This window comes from Salmo salar, chromosome 23 (genome assembly GCF_965601325.2).
Source record: "Salmo salar chromosome 23, fSalSal1, whole genome shotgun sequence".
Classification (NCBI taxonomy): domain Eukaryota; kingdom Metazoa; phylum Chordata; class Actinopteri; order Salmoniformes; family Salmonidae; genus Salmo; species Salmo salar.
In genome coordinates this window covers 48,872,339-48,879,493 of record NC_138313.1, presented here as the reverse complement: position 1 = coordinate 48,879,493, position 7,155 = coordinate 48,872,339, and the positions used below count along the sequence as shown (strand labels likewise).

Genomic DNA, 7,155 nt, shown 5'->3' with positions numbered 1-7,155 from the left:
ATATAAAGGGTAACAGTTTCTATGAAGTACATATTGTAATTATTTTAATGACCTTTAAAATGCCTTATAATACACTTATGTGTTATAACACTGATTTTAAGTGTCTATAATAATTCTTAAGTGGTTGTAATAAGGAGGGGACTTGATATTGATCCAATGTTCTGTAGTTGAAATGAATACTGTATGTATTGACTGATCATTGAGAATGGGGTAATACTTTACATTACAGTGTGGTTATTACTGTTAGGTCTAGGGTCAGGGTTAGAGGTACTACATTCAGCAGTAACCCTAGACATATCTAGGACTAAAAAGAGAAGACGTTTTACAATCAGAGTTCTTTGTATCTCTTCTTAGTCATACAGATCCCCCCCCACATCTTATAGGTGGACGGGGTTATGAACATATCCAATACATTATTTCTGAAACCAGAAGAAATGAAACTGTCTTTCAGCAGGAAAAGCTTCTCTAATAATCCTAACCATGGCTGGGTGTCTTCAGAGGCTGAGGTATAGAGACACACTTTCAAGGTGGGAGGTATCCTTGTGGTTTAGAGACTGAGAGGTATAGAGACACACTGTCAAGGTGGCAGGTATCCTTGTGGTTTAGAGACTGAGAGGTATAGAGACACACTGTCAAGGTGGCAGGTAGCCAAGTGGTTTATAGCGTAGGGACAGTAACTGAAAGGTCGCTGGTTTGAATCTCTGAGCTGACTCGGTGAAACCTCTGTCTATGTACCCTTGAGCAAGGCACTTAACCATAATGCTCCACTAAGTTGCTCTGGATAAGAGCTTCTGCTAAAGGACTAAAACATCTGGCTGTGCTTTCATGTCAAAACTGTTATTCTATTCTAGTCATGGTAAAACCCAGATGCAGACAACGTCGAATTAACAATGTTTTAATAATCCAACAGGGGCAATAGACAGGTCAAGGCAGGCAGGGGTCAGTAAACCAGAGGTGGGGCAATGGTACCGGACGGCAGGCAGGCTCAGAGTCAGGGTAGGCAGAGGTCAATAATCCAGAGGTGGGGCAAAGGTACTGGACGGTAGGCAGGCTCAGGGTCAGGGGCAGGCAGAGTGGTCAGGCAGGCAGGCTCAGAGTCAGGACAGGCAAGGGTCAAAACCTGGAGGGCGAGAAAAAGAGAGACTGGAAAAGGCAGTAGCTGAGACACAAAAACGCAGCTTGACTTAACCTCTCTAGGCTAGGCGGGACGAATTCGTCCCACCTACGTAACAGCCACTGCTATCCTGTGGCGCGATTTTCAAAACCTTAAAAATCCTATTACTTCAATTTCTCAAACATATGACTATTTTACAGCCATTTAAAGACAAGACTCTCGTTAACCTGTTAGGGCTAGGGGGCAGCATTTGCACGTCTGGATAAAAAAAATGTACCCGATTTAATCTGGTTACTAATCCTACCCAGTAACTAGAATATGCATATACTTATTATATATGGATAGAAAACACTCTAAAGTTTCTAAAACTGTTTGAATGGTGTCTGTGAGTATAACAGAACTCATTTGGCAGGCAAAACCCTGAGACATTTTCTGACAGGAAGTGGATACCTGATGTGTTGTATTACCTTTAAACCTATCCCATTGAAAAACACAGGGGCTGAGGAATATTTTGGCACTTCCTATTGCTTCCACTAGATGTCACCAGCCTTTACAAAGTGTTTTGAGTCTTCTGGAGGGAGATCTGACCGAACAAGAGCCATGGAACGATGATGTCCCATTAGACACCTGGCGCGCGAGTTCATGTTGGGTACCCTCGTTCCAATACGTTATAAAAGAGTATGCATTCGTCCACCTTGAATATTATTCATGTTCTGGTTAAAAAAGGCCCTAATGATTTATGCTATACAACGTTTGACATGTTTGAACGAACGTAAATATATTTTTTCCCCTCGTTCATGACGAGAAGTCCGGCTGGCTTAGATCATGTGCTAACAAGACGGAGATTTTTGGACATAAATGATGAGCTTTTTTGAACAAAACTACATTCGTTATGGACCTGTGATACCTGGAAGTGACATCTGATGAAGAGAATCAAAGGTAATGGATTATTTACATAGTATTTTCGATTTTAGATCTCCCCAACATGACGTCTAGTCTGTATCGCAACGCGTATTTTTCTGGGCGCAGTGCTCAGATTATTGCAAAGTGTGATTTCCCAGTAAGGTTATTTTTAAATCTGGCAAGTTGATTGCGTTCAAGAGATGTAAATCTATAATTCTTTAAATGACAATATAATATTTTACCAATGTTTTCTAATTTTAATTATTTAATTTGTGACGCTGACTTGACTGCCGGTTATTGGAGGGAAACGATTTCCTCAACATCAATGCCATAGTAAAACGCTGTTTTTGGATATAAATATGAACTTGATAGAACTAAAAATGCATGCATTGTCTAACATAATGTCCTAGGAGTGTCATCTGATGGAGATTGTAAAAGGTTAGTGCATCATTTTAGCTGGTTTTATGGTTTTGGTGACCCTGTCTTTGACTTGACAAAACATTACACACAACTCTTGTAAATGTACTGTCCTAACATACTCTAAATTTATGCTTTCGCCGTAAAACCTTTTTGAAATCGTAAAACGTGGTTAGATTAAGGAGATGTTTATCTTTCAAAGGGTGTAAAATAGTTGTATGTTTGAAAAATTTGAATTTTGACATTTATTTGGATTCAAATTTGCCGCTCTTGAAATGCACCTGCTGTTGATGGAGTGCACCACGGGTGGCACGCTAGCGTCCCACCTAGCCCATAGAGGTTAATCTAACCACACTGTTCGATTTCAAAAAGGCTTTACAACGAAATCAAAACATTAGATTATGTCAGCAGAGTACCAAGCCAGAAATAATCAGACACCCATTTTTCAAGCCAGCATATAATGTCACCAAAACCCAGAAGACAGCTAAATGCAGCACTCACCTTTGATGATCTTCATCAGATGACAACCCTAGGACATTATGTTATACAATACATGCATGTTTTGTTCAATCAAGTTCATATTTATATCAAAAACCAGCTTTTTACATTAGCATGTGACGTTCAGAACTAGCAAACTTCCGGGGAATTCGCTAACATTTTACTAAATTACTCACGATAAACGTTCACAAAAAGCATAACAATTATTTTAAGAATTATAGATACAGACCTCCTCTATGCACTCGATATGTCCGATTTTAAAATAGCTTTTTGGTGAAAGCACATTTTGCAATATTCTAAGTACATAGCCCTGGCATCACGGGCTCGCTATTTAGACACCCGGCAAGTTTAGCACTCACCATAATCATATTTACTATTATAAAAGTTTGATTACCTTTTGTTGTCTTCGTCAGAATACACACCCAGGACTGCTACTTCAATAACAAATGTTGGTTTGGTCCAAAATAATCCATCGTTATATCCGAATAGCGGCGTTTTGTTCGTACGTTCCAGACACTATCCGAAATAGTAAAGAAGTGTCGCGCGCATGGCGCAATTCGTGACAATAAAATTCTAAGTATTCCATTACCGTACTTCGAAGCATGTCAACCGCTGTTTAAAATCAATTTTTACGACATTGTTCTCGTAGAAAAGCGATAATATTCCGACAGGGAATCTCCTTTTCGGCAAACAGAGGAAAAAATCCCAAAGGCGGGGGCGGTCGGGGTCACGCGCATAAGCCAGTGTCCCTTGATCGGCCACTTGAGAAAGGCGATAATGTGTTTCAGCCTGGGGCTGGAATGACGACATTCTGTTTTTTCCCGGGCTCTGAGCGCCTATGGACGACGTGGGAAGTGTCACGTTAGAGCAGAGATCCTTAGTAAATGATAGAGATGGAAAAGAAGTTCAACAAATGGTCAGACAGGCCACTTCCTGTAAAGGAATCTCTCAGGTTTTGACCTGCCATTTGAGTTCTGTTATACTCACAGACACCATTCAAACAGTTTTAGAAAATTTAGGGTGTTTTCTATCCATATGTAATAAGTATATGCATATTCTAGTTACTGGGTAGGAGTGGTAACCAGATTAAATCGGGTATGTTTTTTATCCAGCCGTGTCAATACTGCCCCTTAGCCCTAACAGGTTAACAAACAAGACGAACTGGCAACAGACAAACAGAGAACACAGGTAGAAATACACAGGGGATAATGGGGAAGATGGATGACACCTGGAGGAGGGTGGAAACAATCACAAAGACAGGTGAAACAGATCAGAGTGTGACAGTACCCCCATTCTAGGGGTGCCACCTGTTGTCCTACCTGAGCACATACCTGGTAGACTGGGGTGCTGGAAGTCGGCGATGAGGGCTGGGTCCAGGATGTCTCTAGTGGGGACCCAGCACCTCTCCTCCGGGCCATAACCCTCCCAGTCAACCAGGTACTGGAAACCCCTGCCCCATGGTCGAACACTCAGGAGGCGTCTCACGGTGTACGCCGGATGGCCATCGATGACACAGGGAGGAGGGGTGGAACTAGAAACAGAAGACAAAGGGTTGTGAGACACGGGCTTAATCCTTGACACATGGAAAGTAGGTTGAATACGGAGGATACGGGGTAACAACAGATGAACAGCAGTGGGGCTAATGACTCTAGAGATGGGGAACGGGATGATTTTTAAATTTATTTCAACTTTATTTAACCAGGTAGGCAAGTTGAGAACAAGTTCTCATTTACACCTGCAACCTGGCCAAGATAAAGCAAAGCAGTTCGACACATACAACAACACAGAGTTACACATGGAGTAAACAAACATACAGTCAATAATACAGTAGAAAAACAAGTCTATATACAATGTTTGCAAATGAAATAAGATAAGGGAGGGAGGTAAGGCAATAACAGGGGGAAAGATTATGGGACTCTACCTGGAGTGAGGGTCCCGGGTGGAGAGCCATACCCTCTGCCCGAGTCGATAGCGTGGAACAGGGGTCCGGTGGTGATCCGCTTGTCGCCTATACCTGGAAGTGGTCTTCAACAGAGCGGCCCGGGCTGTCTTCCAGGTACGGCGACAGCGGCGGATGAACATCTGGGCAGAGGGATTGCTGACTTCCTCCTCTTGCTCGGGGAAGAGCGGCGGCTGACATCCCAAGGAACACTTGAAGGGCGAGAGACCCGTGGCAGAGAAAGGAAGGGTTTTGCGAGCGTACTCAACCCATACCAGTTGCTGACTCTAGCTGGTAGGGTTGGCGGAGACTAGGCAGCGAAGAGTCGTTTCTAAGTCCTGGTTGGCTCGCTTGGACTGGCCGTTGGACTGGGGGTAGAATCTGGAGGACAGGCTGGCCGACGACCCAATGAGTGTGCAGAATGCCTTCCAGAACTGGGATGAGAACTGCGGACCCCGGTCGGAGACCATGTCCACCGGGAGTCCGTGGATCCGGAAGACGTGCTGCACCATAAGCTGAGTCGTCTCCTTGGCCGAGGGTAGTTTGGGGAGAGGAATGAAGTGGTCGGCTATGAAAAAATTGGTCGACCACAGTCAGGATGGCAGTGTTGCCCTCAGACGGGGTGAGACCCGTGACGAAATCCAGGGATATATGGGACCAGGTACGGTGAGGGACAGGCAGTGGTTGGAGAAGACCAGCCAGAGCTTGCCGAGGAGTCTTCTTCTCAGATCGTGCAGGTGGCGACAAACGCGGCAACATCCGGAACCATAGTAGGCCACCACAAGCGTTGTCGCACGAAGGCCAGAGTCCGACTAGATCCTGGGTGACAGGCAAGCCTGGAGGAATGGGCCCACTCCAGGACCGCGGAGCGGACAGCGTCAGGCACAGGTCTCGGGTTCCGGGGTGGTAACTGTGGGGTTAAAGCGGCGAGACAGGGCATCCGGCTTGACGTACTTGGACCCCGGCCGTTAGGAGAGGAAAAGTTGAACCCGGTAAACAGCAGGGCCCATCTCGCTTGCCTGTAGTTGAGGCACTTGGCGGTGAAGAGATACTCCAAATTTTTGTGGTCGGTCCACACAATGAACGGATGTTCCGCCCCTTCTAGCCAGTGCCTCCATTCCTCCAACGCCATCTTCACCAGGAGAAGCTCCCGATTCCCCCACATCGTAGTTCCTCTCCATATCGTTGAGGCGGTGGGAGAAGAAGGCAGAGGGCTGCAGCTTAAGGTCCAGGGCAGAACGTTGGGACAGAACAGCCCCAACTCTGACATCCAAAGCATCGGCCTCCACCATGAACTGACGGGAAGTGTTTGGATGAACCAGGATAGGAGCAGTGGTGAAGCAGTGTTTAACCTCTTGGGGCTATGTCGGACGCTAGCGTGCCACCCGTGGTGCACCCTATCAACAGCAGTTGCATTTCAAGAGCGGCAAATTTGAAACCAAATAAATGTCAAAATTCACATTTTTCAAACATACAACTATCTTACACTCTTTGAAAGATAAACATCTCCTTAATCAGCCCCTGTGTGTTTCAATGGCATAGGCTTAAAGGTAATTCAACACATCAGGTATCCACTTCCTGTCAGAAAATGTCTCAGGGTTTTGCCTGCCAAATGAGTTCTGTTATACTCACAGACACCATTCAAACAGTTTTAGAAACTTTAGGGTGTTTTCTATCCATATATAATAAGTATATGCATATTCTAGTTACTGGGTAGGATTAGTAACCAGATTAAATCGGGTACGTTTTTTTATCCAGCCGTGAAAATACTGCCCCCTAGCCCCAACAGGTTAACCTGTTGGGTCTAGGGGGCAGCATTTGCACGTCTGGATAAAAAAAATGTACCCGATTTAATCTGGTTACTAATCCTACCCAGTAACTAGAATATGCATATACTTATTATATATGGATAGAAAACACTCTAAAGTTTCCAAAACTGTTTGAATGGTGTCTGTGAGTATAACAGAACTCATTTGGCAGGCAAAACCCTGAGACATTTTCTGACAGGAAGTGGATACCTGATGTGTTGTATTGACTTTAAACCTATCCCATTGAAAAACACAGGGGTTTAGGAATATTTTGGCACTTCCTATTGCTTCCACTAGATGTCACCAGCCTTTACAAAGTGTTTTGAGTCTTCTGGAGGGAGATCTGACCGAACAAGAGCCATGGAACGGTGATGTCCCATTAGACACCTGGCGCGCTAGTTCATGTTGGGTACCCTCGTTCCAATACGTTATAAAAGAGTATGCATTCGTCCACCTTGAATATTATTCATGTTCTG

At 44.4% G+C, this 7,155-nt stretch overlaps 1 long non-coding RNA gene across 1 annotated transcript; it reads right to left on the bottom strand.

Annotated features, from left to right (window-relative positions):
- Positions 1-879: 879 nt before the first annotated feature.
- On the bottom strand, positions 880-6,255 carry LOC145863071 (uncharacterized). The gene is made up of 2 exons (XR_014382402.1): positions 4,264-6,255; positions 880-1,120 (listed from the first exon to the last, which is right to left on the bottom strand). It is a non-coding gene; the product is annotated as an uncharacterized LOC145863071 (long non-coding RNA).
- Positions 6,256-7,155: the final 900 nt, after the last annotated feature.